General features: G+C 48.0%; 1 protein-coding gene across 1 annotated transcript in view; it reads left to right on the top strand.

The window, feature by feature from the left end:
* CSMD2 (CUB and Sushi multiple domains 2) overlaps nt 1–14,884 on the top strand; it is a 682,283-nt gene that overhangs the window by 174,186 nt on the left and 493,213 nt on the right. The gene's annotated exons all lie outside the window — the stretch shown is intronic.

Below are 14,884 nucleotides of genomic sequence, written 5' to 3'. Positions count from 1 at the left end.
AGTGGGGTATTTCAAAATGTACTCTGCTGAAACTTTGCTATTTTTTTCAGAGGTCATATGTCTTTAGACCTCTTTCTATATTCATATTCATTCTTCGTGGTGGCTCTAAGGATTTCTGTGCCATGAGTTATCTATTTTATTGATGGACATTGAGGTTGCTGCAGTGGCGTCTGTGAGAAGCAATGGTGCAGGGCGGGCTGTTGCCCACGTGGATTTGTGTGCATTTGTAAGAATGTCTATTGGATGCACAGCTAGAAGTGGAATTGCCTGGTCAAAGAGTAGGCAGCCTATCACTTTTATATCTCTAATTGTCTTCCCCAGAGCCATTCTAATTTACATTCCCACCAGTGACCTCAGTTGATTTCTCTACCCTTTCCCCACGCTAGATTTTATCAGGCTTTTTCATTTCTGCCCATCTGATTGCCAAATAGTGCTATCTCATTGTAGTTTTGATTTGCATTTTCCTGGTTATTAATCAGGTGCCTCTTTTCATATGCTTGTCCTCCATTTGTACTTTTTCCCCAGTAAATTACCTGCTTGTATCTCCTGCCCATTTTTTTTCATGTTGGGACATTTGCTTTTTTCTTATCTTGTGGAGCTCTTGATATATTCTGGGCAAAACTATTTTGTCCTTTATACACATTATGACTTGTTTCTGCTACTTTTCTATAACTTGTATTTTAATGTTTTTGTCCCATTTTATTTATTTTTTAGATTTCTACTTTTATTTATTTTTTTGACAGTGCCATGCAGCTTATGGGGTTTTAGTTCCCCAACAAGGGCTTGAACCTGGGCCCTCAACAGGGAGAGTGTAGAGAACTAACCACTGGACCACCAGGGAATTCCCAAAGCCCATTTTAGAGATGAAGAAATTGAGTCAGAGAGAGACATTTTAAGTGACTTACCCAGACCTGTTCAGATTCCCAGCATTTGTTCCACCAGATCCAGAACCCCTCTGCAGATGGCAAGGCTGTGTCCTCCTGGCCCCCGTTTGGGGAGATGTATAAAGTTGAACACACAGTGTTATCGAGCTGCAGAACTGGGTGAGGCAGGGAGACCCATGCTGGTGGCCCCTGCTCAGGTCCACTCCACCTCCTCCATCTCCCTTCTAAATTCCAATGGAAAAATTTCAAAGATTTACCAACCCACAGCTCCTGTTGGCTTGGGACCTGCTGGAGCCCAACAGGCTCGAGGTTAGTGTATCAGTGCCACCTGGAATAGGGCCACCAGAGTTTACAAATAAAAATAACAATTCATCTGAAATACGAATTTCAGATACACAGCGTGTTTTTTTTTTTAATTATAAGTCCCATCCCAGGTGATATCCTAGTATTTGTAATGCCCCATGCAATGTTTACTTATACCGTAAGTCATTTCACTTTTGATCTGAAATTGCACTTACCTGGGACATGTGTTTTCTGTGGCAAACCTCACCTGGAAGAGGTGGGTAAGGTCAGGCACCTGAGGAGGCTCAGGATCCCTTCTCTAAGCCCCAGGCTCAAGCAATGAGTGGCATCTTCCCATTGTATTTCATTACAGGATACTGAATATAGTTCCCTGTGCTCCACAGTAGGACCTTGTTGTCTCTCCATTCCATATGCAATGGTTTACTAGTCCCAAATCCTAATCCATCCCTCCCCTACCCAACTACCCCTTGGCAAATACCACTCTTCGTTCTCTATGTCTGAGTCTGTTTGTTTCATAGGAGAGTTCATCTGTGTCATATATTAGACTCCACGTTCAAGTGATATCTTATGGTATTTGTCTTCCCCTTTCTGACTGACTTCGCTTAGTCTGGTAATCACTAGGTCCATCCTTGCAGCTGCAGATGGCATTATTTCATTCTTTTATGGGTGAGTAACAATTCTTTATTAATATTCATCTCCCTTGAACTGCAATGAGATTCAACCAGTCCATCCTAAAGGAAATCAGTCCTGAATATTCATTGGAAGGACTGACGCTGAAGCTGAAGCTCCAGTACTTTGGCCACCTGATAGGAAGAACTGACTCGTTAGAAAAGACCCCGATGCTGGGGAAGATTGAAGGCAGGAGGAGAAGGGAATGACAGAGGATGACATGGTTGGATGGCATCACCAACTCGATGGACATGAGTTTGAGCAAGCTCTGGGAGTTGGTGTTGGACAGGGAATCCTGGTATGCTTCAGTCCACGGGGTGGCAAAGAATCGGCCATGAGTGAGCGACTGAACTGAACTGACTAAATATTCTCCATATCACATCTTCTTTATCCAATCATCTGTGGGTGGGCATTTAGGTTGCATCTATATCTTTGCTATTATAAACAATGCTGCTATGAACATAAGGGTGCATGTATCTTTTCAATGATAGTTTTCTCTGGACAGATGCCTATGACTGGTGCTGCTGGATCATATTGCAACTGTATTTTTAGTTTTTTGGGGGAACCTCAATATTTTTTTGCATAGTGGCTGCACCTATTTACCTTCCTACCAACAATGTAGAAGGGTTCCCTTTCTCCACATTCTCTCCAGCATTTGTTACTTGTAAACTTTTTAATGATGGCCATTCTGATCAGTGTGAGGTGGTTTGTAGTTTTGATTTGCATTTCTCTAATAATTAGCTACGTGGAGCCTATTTCATGTGCCTATTGGCCATCTGTATGTTTTCTTTGGAGAAATGTCTGTTTAGGTCTTCTGCCCATTTTTGGATTGCATTTTTTATTACTAAGTTGTGTGAGCTATTTGTATATTTTGGAAATTAATCCCGTGTGGGTAGCATCACTTGCAAATATTTTCTCCCATTCTATAGGTTGTCTTTTCATTTGGTTATGGTGTCCTTTGCTGTGCAAAAGCTTGTAAGTTTGATTAGGTCCCGTTTGTTTATTTTTTTCGGTTGTTACTATTGCCTTGGGACCCTGAACTAAGAAAACATGGGTACAATTATGTCAGAGAATATTTTGCAAAAGGTGACACCTTAAATGCCTTCGACTTTTAGATTTAGAAATTTAAGGTACAAAGAAATCAAGTGACATGGCAGAGCTGAGATTTTGATCAGATGTTTCTGAGACAAGAGCCCAGGACTTTTCCCATGTGCACTGAATTGGGGGAGTGCAAGTCCCCTTTTAATGGCCTCTCACCTTGCAGGACAAGAGAAGGTCCAGGAGCAGCAAAAGATGTGAGGAGACAGAGTAGTTATAATGCAGAGGGGACTGATGGAGAGAGAGTAATGTGTGTTTTCTTCAAGACTCTTATCACCTTAAATGGAGTGAATCTGCATTAATTCAAATTAAGTAAGTATTTAATTGACTCTGACTCCATTTCCAGGAGTGAGTTCACAGCCCATGTATGCATCTCTGGGCCTCTGAATTTTATATATTTTCCACTCTTTTAAATATACTTTTTATAAATTTTTTTGAAACCACCTTTGTGCTCAGACGTTCAGTCATGTCTGAATCTTTGTAAGCCCACAGCCTGTAGCCCACCAGGCCCCTCTGTCCATGTGACTTCTCAGGCAAGAATACTGGAGTGGGTTTCTGTTTCCTCCTCCAAGGGATCTTTCCCACCCAGGGATGGAACCTGAATCTCTTATGTCTCCTGCATTGGCAGGTGGATTCTTTATCACTAGCACCATCTGAGAAGCCCCAAATTACCTTTACTGAGGTATAATTAACATACAGTGAAATGCACTGATCTTCAGTGTACAGTTGGACAAGTTTGGACAAGTTTGTTCATCTGCCTCACTGACCACTACGGTCAGGACACAAATGCCTCCATCACCAGGAGAAGGTCCTCTGTGTCCCTTCTTCAGTCATTCTCCTCCCTCTCTCAACCCAGTTTTCTGACTTCAGATCAGATTTGTCTTAATGGAGTCTCATGTAATATAATGAGACAGTATAGTCATACAACAGATGTACTCCTGGTTTCTTTCAGTGTAGCGATTTTGAAATTAATCCCTGTTGCTACCTGTACAGTAGTACACTCATTTTTACTGCCAAATAATATTCTGTTGTGTTATCATACTGCAATTTGTTTATCCATTCACCTGTTCATGGAAATTTGGTTTATTCCAAGTTTCGAGCCTTCATAAATAACTATGGATGAACATTGTATGGAAGTCTTTGCATGTTTTCATTTCTCTTGGGGAGATACCTAGGAATGAAATTGCCAGGTCACATGGGAGGAGTATGTTTAGCTTTATTGAAAAATCGCTCAGGGTCTTCCCTGGCAGTCTAACGGTTACAACTCTGCACACTCAATGTAGGGGGTACAGTTTCCACCCCTGGTTAGGGAACAAAGATACTGCATGCCCAGCAGTGCGACCAAAAAGAAAAAAATTGCTCTATGATTTCCCAAAGCAGTTTTACTATTTTACATTCCCATCAGCCACCTGTGGACACAGCCTTGCTAAAACTTGGTATTCTCTGTCTGCGACTTTTAACCACTCTAATAAGTGTGTGTCTCACCGAGGCTTTGATTTGCACTTCCCCAGTGGCCAGTGCTGGCAAACATCCCCTCATGTGCTTATTGGCCATTTGGATATCGTCTGTTCAAGTCTTCTGTCTTCTGCTCATGTTTTAATTGACTTGTTGAGTTGTTTGTCTTATGAATGAGTTATAAAACTTTTACACATATTCATAATACATATAAAATATATGTATGTGTATATATAAGTATCGAATAAATACACATAATATGTAATAAATGTATATATATATAATTTTTCTAGCACCATTGGTTGAAAAGACTGTTTTAAATCATGTTTTTATTAAGATGCAACATAATTAATTCCCTATGTGCATTTCCAGTTGCTTCAGTTATGTCCGACTCTGCACAGCCCTATGGACAGTAGCCCCCCAGGCTCCTCTGTCCATGGGATTCTCAAGGCAAGAATACTGGAGTGGGTTGTCATGCTCTCCTCCAGGGAATCTTCCCGATCCAGGGATGGAACCTGTGTCTCCTACGTTGCAGGTAGATTCTTTACCCACTGAGCTACCTGGGAGGCCCAGATTAAATCCTTACTAGCCCTTTAATTTTTCACCTTTTTTTTTTCCAATCAACAAACCTCTGTTGAGTTTCTGTTACATATCTTACATTGTTCTAAGTGCTGAACATCAGTGGTAAACAAGGTGGGAAAAAACCCTGATCTCATGGAAATCTTAGTCTAGAGGAAGGAGTCAGATAATCAACAATTTAACCAACAATAATTATAGTGAGCCAAGTACTAGAAAGAAAAAGCAAACAGGGTCCAGGAACAGAAAGGAGCAGGACATGCTGGAGTGAGAGGGGTGGAAGGAGCAGGGCCGGGGCTCTCTGCAGATGGTCACTTAAGAGAAAAGTCTCAGGACTTCCCTGGTGGTCCAGTGGCCAAGATGCACGCTCCCGTTGCAGGGGACCTGGGTTTGTTGCCTGGTTGGGAAAAATAGATCCCACATGCCGCCAACTAAGAGTTTGCATGACACAACTAACACCAAGCACAGCCAAATAAATAAGTATTTAAAAAGACTGAGAGAGAAAAAAGCCTCATTCCAAACACCACTCCCCCGCTAGTGCCTGCTCAGCCACTTCTCACAAAGCGGCATCTTAAAGCAGTGACTTTGCTGCCCAGTCTGCTGGGAATGGCCTTAACAGCTTGCACTCCCTCATGCATTTCTATAACCAAAGGCCAAGTCTGAAGCACACTAAGCGAGCTGGTCACTGTCCTCGGTGCTGGGGAGACAGAGATGAATGGATAAAGGGCAGAAGGCTGGAGAAGGGGCCCAAGTCACGGCTTCAGCAAGAGCCAACTGAACAAGAGTCTTAAATGTGTGGACGTTGGGTCTGTCCCCTGGAGGCAGGGGAGCTCCATGAAATGGCTGAGGCCATGACTGCTCTTGCTGCTGTGCGGCTATCAGATTTGGGGTTTGGGGAGGTGGAGGGAATGGGGAACGAGTAGGGCTGAGCCTGGGAGGTGTTGCCATAGGCCAGGTGGGCTAGGCTGCAGGTATGAACTAAAGCAATGAAAGTGGGGAGGAGGGGAGAAAGACTCCAGGTTTCTCACTTGAATGGAGGGGGCTGATGGTACCAGAGATTGGTTAGGCAACACAGGAGGAAGACTGGGTTTGGAATGGGTGGCTGAGGCGAGGAGGAACTCATTTAGAGGCGCTCGTTTCAGGGCTGCTGTGAGTAGGGCACATCTGGTAGAAATGTCTAGAGCATTGCTGCACTTGAAGGTCTAACGCTCAAGATGGAGGTCTGGGCTGGAGGTCAAGTCTTTCGAGCCATCCACATGGAGATCATGGTTGATGCCAGGGGAGGATCAGATCATTCCAGGAGGAATCTATATAGTTACTTACTCTGTGTCAACCTCAGCATCCAGCACATTACTAAATGTATAGAGGTTAACACATCTGGTTCTGACACTCAACTCCTTTTGTTCATACCTCAGCCTTTCCAAACACCACCAACTCCCTTCCCCTCTCTACACCTCTGCTTCTTGTCTACAAAAGAGTAGTAATAATAAATATACACTGTGGGAGTATTTCAGTTCAGTTCAGCCACTCAGTCGTGTCTGATTCTTTGCGACCCCATGGACTGCAGCACACCAGGCTTCCCTGTCCATCACCAACTCCTGAAACTTGCTCAAACTCATGTTTATCGAGTCTGTGATGCCATCCAACCATCTCATCTTCTGTTGTCCCCTTGTACTCCTGCCTTCAATCTTTCCCAGCATCAGGGTCTTTTCAAATGAGTCACTTCTTCACATCAGGTGGCCAAGTATTGGTGTTTCATTTTCAGAGTCAGTCCTTCCACTGAATATTCAGGACTGATCTCCTTCAAGATGGACTGGTTGGATCTCCTTGCAGTCCAAGGGACTCTCAAGAGTCTTCTCCAACACCACAGTTCAAAAGCATCAATTCTTCTGCACTCAACTTTCTTTATAGCCCAACTCTCACATCCATACATGACCACTGGAAAAACCATAGCCTTGACTAGACGGACCTTTGTTGGCAAAGTGATATCTCTGCTTTCTAATATGCTGTCTAGCTTGGTCATAGCTTTTCTTCCAAGGAGCAAGTGTCTTTTAATTACCCTGCTACAGTCACAATTTGCAGTTATTTTGGAGCTGAAAAAAATAAAGTCTGACACTGTTTCCACTGTTTCCCCATCTATTTGCCATGAAGTAATGGGACCAGATGCCATGATCTTAGTTTTCTGAATGTTGAGTTTTAAGCCAAGTTTTTCACTCTCCTCTTTCATTTTCATCAAGAGGCTCTTTAGTTCTTCTTCACTTTCTGCCATAAGGGTGGTGTCATCTGCATATCTGAGGTTATTGATATTTCTCCCGGCAATCTTGATTCCAGCTTGTGCTTCTTCCAGCCCAGTGTTTCTCATGATGTACTCTGCATATAAGTTAAATAAGCAGGGTGACAATATAGAGCCTTGACGTACTCCTTTTCCTATTTGGAACCAGTCTATTGTTCCATGTCCAGTTCTAATTGTTGCTTCTTGACCTGCATACAGGTTTCTCAAAAGGCAGATCAGGTGGTCTGGTGTTCCCATCTCTTTAAGAATTTCCCGCAGTTTATTGTGATCCACACAGTCAAAGGCTTTGGCATAGTCAATAAAGCAGAAGTAGATGTTTTTCTGGAACTCTCTTGCTTTCTTGATGATCCAACGGATGTTGGCAATTTGATCTCTGGTTCCTCTGCCTATTCTAAACCCAGCTTGATCATCTGGAAGTTGATCATGGTTCACATATTGCTGAAGCCTGGCTTGGAGAATTTTGAGCATTACTTTGCTAGCGTGTGAGATGAGTGCAATTGTGCAACAGTTTGAACATTCTTTGGCATTGTCTTTCTTTGGGATTGGAATGAAAACTGACCTTTTCCAGTCCTGTGGCCACTGCTGAGTTTTCCAAATTTGCTGGCATATTGAGTGCAGCACTTTCACAGCATCATCTTTCAGGATTTGAAATACCTCCACTGGAATTCCATCACCTCCACTAGCTTTGTTCATAGTGATGCTTCCTAAGGCCCATTTGACTTCACATTCCAGGATGTCTGGCTCTAGGTGAGTGATCACACCATCATGATTATCTGGGTCATGAAGATCTTTTTTGTATAGGTCTTCTGTGTATTCTTGCCACCTCTTCTTAATATCTTCTGCTTCTGTTAGGTCCATACCATTTCTGTCCTTTATCGAGCCCATCTTTGCATGAAATGTTCCCTTGGTACCTCTAATTTCCTTGAAGAGATCTCTGGTCTTTCCCATTCTGTTGTTTTCTTCTATTTCTTTACATTGATCACTGAGGAAGGCTTTCTTATCTCTTCTTGCTATTCTTTGAAACTCTGCATGAAATGTTCCCTTGGTATCTCTAATGCTAAGTTGCTTCAGTCAAGTCCAACTCTTTGTGACCCCATGGACTATAGCCCGACAGGCTCCTCTGTCCATGGGATACTCCAGGCAAGAATACTGCAGTGGGTTGCCTTTTCCTTCTCCATAATGCCCTTTAATTCTCACAAGACACCTATTAAATAGGACTTATCATTCCCTCGTTACAGATAGGGGGATCCAGGGTCTGACAAGTTCATGCCCCAGGTCATAGAATCAGGAAGTGAAACCAGGATATGAAATCAGGTCTGCATGGCTCTAGAGTCTACCATGCAAATGTAACTCCCATGATGGACCAAGGCCTGGGCGTTCCTTGACTTTTTGAATAACTCAGCCCCTCTGGGCAGAGGGGCACTTTCTAGTTGGCTCAGTGGTAAAGAATCTGCCTGCCAATGCAGGAGACACCGGTGGTGTGGGTTCAATCCCTGGGTCAGGAAGATCCCCAGAGAAGGGATTGGCTAACCACTCCAGTATTCTTGCCTATAGAATCCCATGGACAGAGGAACCTGGTGGGCTACAGTCCACAGGGTCACAAAGAGTCGGATACAACTGAACAGGAGTGCAAGAATCTGGGCAGAGGATTTCTGACACTTGGCTGAGCCCTCAGCCGCACTGTGCCACCAGCTTCTTCCCGCCCCCCGCCTGGAGCCAGCCACCCAGCAGACCAGTCTGCAGGCCTTCTGCCTACATGAGTAGGACTGTCTTTTCTGCCTCCTTCAGTTGCCCTTACTCTTGAGGATCCAGATCCCCCCGCCCTAGCTCCAGGAAGCCTGCCCTGGCCACTGCAGTTCCCAGGAGCACCCCTCCTGTAGGCAGCCTTGCTCTGGCAGCCCAGCCCACTCCCCAGGGGCTTGTGTGCACGTGGCCAACCTTCACACTCCAGGGCATGATGCTCCTCTTGTACCTGGTGTGGTGTCCGAGTCAGGTGCTGCGTGTCCCCACCCTCAGTCTCAGGATGGAGGGACGGAGGAGCCTCTGTGCCAGTGCCGCAGAAAGTCTGTTCTCCATGCCCAGTGGCCAGCCTTCTGCTCCGGGTGCCCATCTGGAGAAGAGAGCTTGTCAGGGGCCCTGACTGAGAGAGTGTGGCAGCCTGGGGCTGCAGCCAGAGAGCAGACTTGGGAGGACTTGGAGCTATTAGCAAATAAAGCTCAAATAGAGGCCAGGGGTTCTGACAAGAGCCAGGGTTAAGGAGCCGGCTGAGTCACGGCCCAGTGGGGAACAGGAGGACAGCCAGCCCTTACAGGCTCTGTTACAGGATGCCTAACCTCTCTGAGCCTCAGTTTCCTCAACTGTAAAATGGGTATGACTCTGGTACAGCCCTCCCTGGGTTGCTGTGAGAATTCTGTGCGGTGCCATGGGAGGTCCTGGTAGGTTTCCCTTCCCTCGCCCCTGCCTCTCCAGGGAAGGGAGACATCCTGCGGAGGGCAAGCCTTCAGCAGTATTTTGAAGACAAGGAAGCCTGTGAGTTGGGAGAGCAGATTCGTGAAGACAGTATTGCTCACGGTGTGGGCCTTGCAGCCCTGGGCATTAGCAGTGTAAAGGGTGCTGTGATTGGAGGGGTTAATAGCCATCCACACAGAAAGAGGGAAGGAACCAGCTACTGCCAGCTTATCAATCCTCACTGACGCCAGCTGTAGACTTGGCCTGGGGCTGGACTTGAGTGGCGCCAGGGTGAATGAGGTGCCACCTCTGCCCTCAAGGAGCTTCCTGGTGATAAGACGAAGTAATGGGGCATTTCCAACCAAGGTGTTAGGTAATGAGCAGGGGTTGGGCCAGGGCCACAGAGCTCAGGAGAAAGCAGACTGGTTCTGTCTGGTGCTTCCATCAATGTGTTGCTTGCTGTGGCCTGGCCACCTGCAGGAGGACTGAGACCCCTGTGCTCTCCTAAGGGTCAGGGGTTCGATGCCAAGAAGAGAGCATGTGTGGGTTTGTGCCAGCAGGACTGAGCTGGGTGGCGACCTGAGAACCTTGACCTCCACCTGGGGAAACATAAGATCCCAAGATCTATGGGGAGCAGAGTCTTTCACAAACATTATCCCCCCTGCCCTGAATGTACAGAGGATCCCTTAACATATCCCTTTTTTATCCAAAGCCCAGAGAGGTCAAGTAATTTGCCTAGAGCTATGCAGAAAGCAAGTGGCACAGCCAAGCTTCCCACTGGGGCCCTTCCGGCTCCGCCAACCTAATCTTTCCCACATGCCCCCTCTACCAGCCTCATGTCTTCCCAACAGATGGGCCACTCCCACGCCGCTGCCAAACCTGAAGAGGAGGCTGCGTCGTCCTGCCTTCCACCAGAGGATGACAGGCAGCCACAGGGGCTGGCCCATCCCAGTCCTTCCTGTCCTCCCCAGCTGCCAAACCATTCATTAGTGGGCCTGGCATCACAGACTCCAATGCGTGCTCACGATGGTTCTTGCAGCTTACCTCCAATCATACCTCCCCGAGAAAGCCTGGCCACTGCAGGCTATATTTAGCAGCGGCTACTTGGCAGGGAGGGGTGGGCCGGCTAGAGAGGAGGGAAGGCAAAGTCTGAAGCCTTGAGTCCCCACACTGAGAGGGAGTGCCAGGCCAGCCTCCCCTCCATCACCCGCAGGTGCAGTCTCGATGCCGTGGCTCTGGGACTGCTGCACATACTTGGGTCGAATATGATGGATGATGAGCTCTGTGTAAAACAGCAGTTGAAATCTTCAACAGCAGACTTCTGTCTTCATCCAAACTGCCTTGTTTGCACTGACAGCTTTTGTTATAAGCAAGCTTCACGCATTTGTATGTGTGTGGTACTTTCATATTAATGTCATCTGTTTCATATATTGAAATTCCATGCAAGGTTTTCTTTGAGTGGGGTTTGTTCCCTGAAAAGAAAAAAGCTGGGGAATCAGAAGCTTCAGCCTTGGTACTCAGGGTGTGGTGCATGGACCTCACCTGGGAGCTTGTTAAAATGCAGAATCTCGGGCACCGTCCCAGACTGAGCAGATCAGAACCTGTGCTTTAGAAAACCCATAGGCAAGTTCTCTGCTATTAGCACTGCCTTAGCATACCTCACAAACTGGGGGAGCCTGCGAAAGGCAGACTCATGAGACTGCCTTTGTGAAAGGCCTGGCTCCATGAGATTGTAATTCAGAAGTAGGGCAAGGTCCAAGCAATCTAGGTGTTTCCGAGCATCCCAGCCACGGTCCAGGCCCTCTGTCTGCTCCCAGAGATAGTGCTGTTCACACTCTGCTAAGTGCATCAGGAAGGCAGGCTGGTGGGTGAGCAAGTATAGAGAAACAAGCTTTCCTTTGAAACTCCTTTCTTTCCTCCCTTGAGGTCCTTGACCCCTGGGGAATGGGTGACAGCCTCTTCAAGCTCAGTTGGGGAAAAACTCACCCGCGGCCCACAGCTTCGCATGTTCTTCCCTTTGGCCTTGACCGTGGAGACGTTTTTCAGCGGCAGAGAAAGAAGGACTGATGGTGGACACTCTGGGGACCAGGCCTGGCCCCAAGAGGAGCAGCTGTGGTCTTGGACCAGATCCACAGACTCTTCTGAATCACATCCTCCATAACCCACTCACCAAGGTTCTTCCCTGCTCTTCCTGTTCTGCTCCCATCTTCCCACAGGGAAAAGTGCTCCTAAGGAGAGAGATGGTGTCCCAGCGGAGGTGGGAGGGAAGGGAGAGACAGGTGATCAGACAAACTGGATTAGCCACATCCTGGGGGGTGAAGCCCTGAACGATGGTGAGGGGCAGGGAAGCCTGGTGGGCTACCGTTCTTGGGTTCTTGAAGAGCTGGACATGACTTGGCAACTGAACAGCAACAGGAGTGCACAAAACCTCTAATGAATATTGAAAAGCCCTGGATGTTTGTAGAAGACTCCTAATGAGCCCTCACGCCCTCTCTCCTGCTTTAATGCATCTTTCCTCGGGCCCCCAGCCCTGCCACTCCCTGCTCTGAGTCCTCTGGGGCTCCCTGGAACTCTCACGATCAATTCAGATGCCTCTGCAGGACTTGCCTAGGACCTGCCTGCTTCCCCAGCCTGAGTCTGCCTGTCCCCCAGGTGTCTTAGGCTCCACTAGAAGACTTTCTGTCTCCCGCTCTGAGTTCACCATGCCCCTCCGTGTGTCTCTGTGCACTTGCTCTTCCTTCTTCCAGTGATATACTTTCCCCCACCCACCGGCAGGTCTCCTAAACCAACTCACCCCAGGACCCACCTCGTTGCCTGTCATTCATTCAGTTACTCAGCAGGAAATCAGTGAGTTCCTACCGTGTGCCGTGCACCAGGCTAGAGTCTGGGGTGTAAATGGCAACAACTGAAGCATCCACAGACCAGTAGGCTTCGGGATAATCTCTCCTCACCCACTCCCTGCATGTCACTGATGAGGAAGCAGTGGCAGACTGGTCCAAGGACCTGCTCGGGATAAACAACTACAGGCGGGAAGTCTAGGGTTGGAATGCAGAGTCTGACTTGGAGCCCAGGTATAGGCGCCTGCCACTGGGCAGCCCTGTTGCCAGGGCCTCTTCTTAACGGCATGAAGCTCCTCATCCCCTGTTCTCCTGTGGCCCCTTCCCCTGCCCCGGTCCTCTTCCCTACTCCCAGCACAGAGGAGCAAACCGCTGGGCATCCAGTAGCCCAGATAGGAAACCTGGAAGCTGTCTCTTGACCTCTGCCCTCCCCATCACCCGGCCCTGCCCGTCACCTCCTAAAATCTCTCTCCAGTCCCTGCTGCCTCCTTGTCTAAGGCTGCCTCGTCTCTCACCTGGACTATTGCTTCTTTCAGTCTTGAGCCCTACACATCATTCGTTACCGAGAGCAACCAGTTCACAGCCAGTCTCACTCCAGGTCACTGCAGCGGGGCTCCCATCAGCCTCGCGTGTCGCCCTCACTGCCTGTGCTCCCGCCACCTGCCCATCTGTCAGCCCTGCCCCTGGGCATCTGCACGCGTGGCCCCGTCTGCCTGGCGGCTCTGCTCATCCCTCATCCCCCCTCCACCCTAGCTGTGTCTCATCTAATTGCGCCCATTGTTCAGCTCCCAGCTCAAGATTCATCACCCAGAGAACTTCTTCGGATCGCCTGTTCAGCTCCAATACCTCTGCTTCCCACTGGAACCGTCTCACTTTGCGATTATGCACTTATGAGTGTTATTACTTTATTAACACCTGTCTCTTTCATGAGACCTAAAGCTCCTGGAAGACAGCGTCCTTGCTAGTTCTGCTCTTCACTTTGTACCTAGCACCTGGCAGTGCCCAGTGTTTAGCAGACATGCCAGAAATATTCAGAAATATTCCATGAGTGAATGACAGGGTTGCTTTGAGATCAGACTGGAGAAAGCATGTAAAAGCACATGGTACTCTCCCTCGCGTAAAACAGGCGCTCAATTGCTAGCTGATAGTAACTGCTGTTGTTAGAACTCATCTTGAGCAAGCCTTACCTGATGCCCAAAGCCGGGGGTGAGGGGGACGGCGTGTGGCGTGGAAATTGCAGATCCCTGGGGTGTCAGCTGTGAACAGCTGGAGAGGGATTACTAGCCAAGAGTTGTGGGTGGTAGCTGCAAACAGCTGGGAAGGTGACTGTGAACAGCTGGGGTAGTGACTGCAACTGTCTAAGGGTGCTGGCTGTGAACAGCTGGGGTGGTAATTGCACACCCCTGAGGGTACGGTCTGCAAATAAGCGGGTAGCGACTGCAAACAGCTGGAGTGTTGAATTGCAAACACCTGGGAGCAAGGGCTGCAAACAAACGGACGGGAGGCTGCAGATAACTGGGGAACAGAACAGCAGGTGGACAGGTGCGCCTGCAAGTGTGTGTCAGGGGTGGGCTGCTCTCCCGCACCAGCCACAGACTCCTTCTGCCAGTGGCCAGCCCACACACACACACACATGCACACACACACGCACATCCTCCTCCCTCCATGCAGAGTGGGTTGAGACCCCACAGGCGTCCCTTTTGAGGACACAGACAAGTCCGGTGCACATCTGATCACCTGAGTGACTTCTTTCTTCCCATCCTTCTTGTGTCCCAGGCAAGCCGTCCACTCTCAGTCACTCGGCGGGTGCCGGTCCCTCCCCTGGAGGCACCCAGCCCATCCTTCAGATCCGAGTTCCAGCATCACTTTATCAGAAGGACGAGATTGGGCTCTCCTCCTGTGTCTTCCCCTCTTCTTCCTCCACAGTGAGAATTGTAATTACCCTTCCTTCATCTGCATAGACTTGTGAGCGGCTATAATTCATGCCCGTCTCCCTTGCTGTTCACCACCCAGCCCTGGAACCTGGCACACAGTAGGTGCTCTTAACTCTGAGATGGATACAGGGATGGATGGAAGGACTGAAGTGGTGGCTGAGAAGGAACAGAGAATTCCATGAAGTTGGGGGCAAAAAATATATAGCTATGTATGGAGTGCCTGGGGTATACCTGGCCCTGGCAGAAGTTATCCCCTTCTCATTAGTGGGGAAGATGCATCTTTCTTCCAGGAAGCAGAAACCTTTGATCCCCACCCTGACTCAGCCACTGCTTCACTGAAGACCTGGCCTGGTAGGAAATCTGCTGGGAAAGAACAAAATAGGTCCA

The sequence above is a fragment of the Ovis canadensis genome, chromosome 1 (genome assembly GCF_042477335.2).
Source record: "Ovis canadensis isolate MfBH-ARS-UI-01 breed Bighorn chromosome 1, ARS-UI_OviCan_v2, whole genome shotgun sequence".
Lineage (NCBI taxonomy): Eukaryota > Metazoa > Chordata > Mammalia > Artiodactyla > Bovidae > Ovis > Ovis canadensis.
This window is presented reverse-complemented; position numbering and strand designations above follow the sequence as displayed.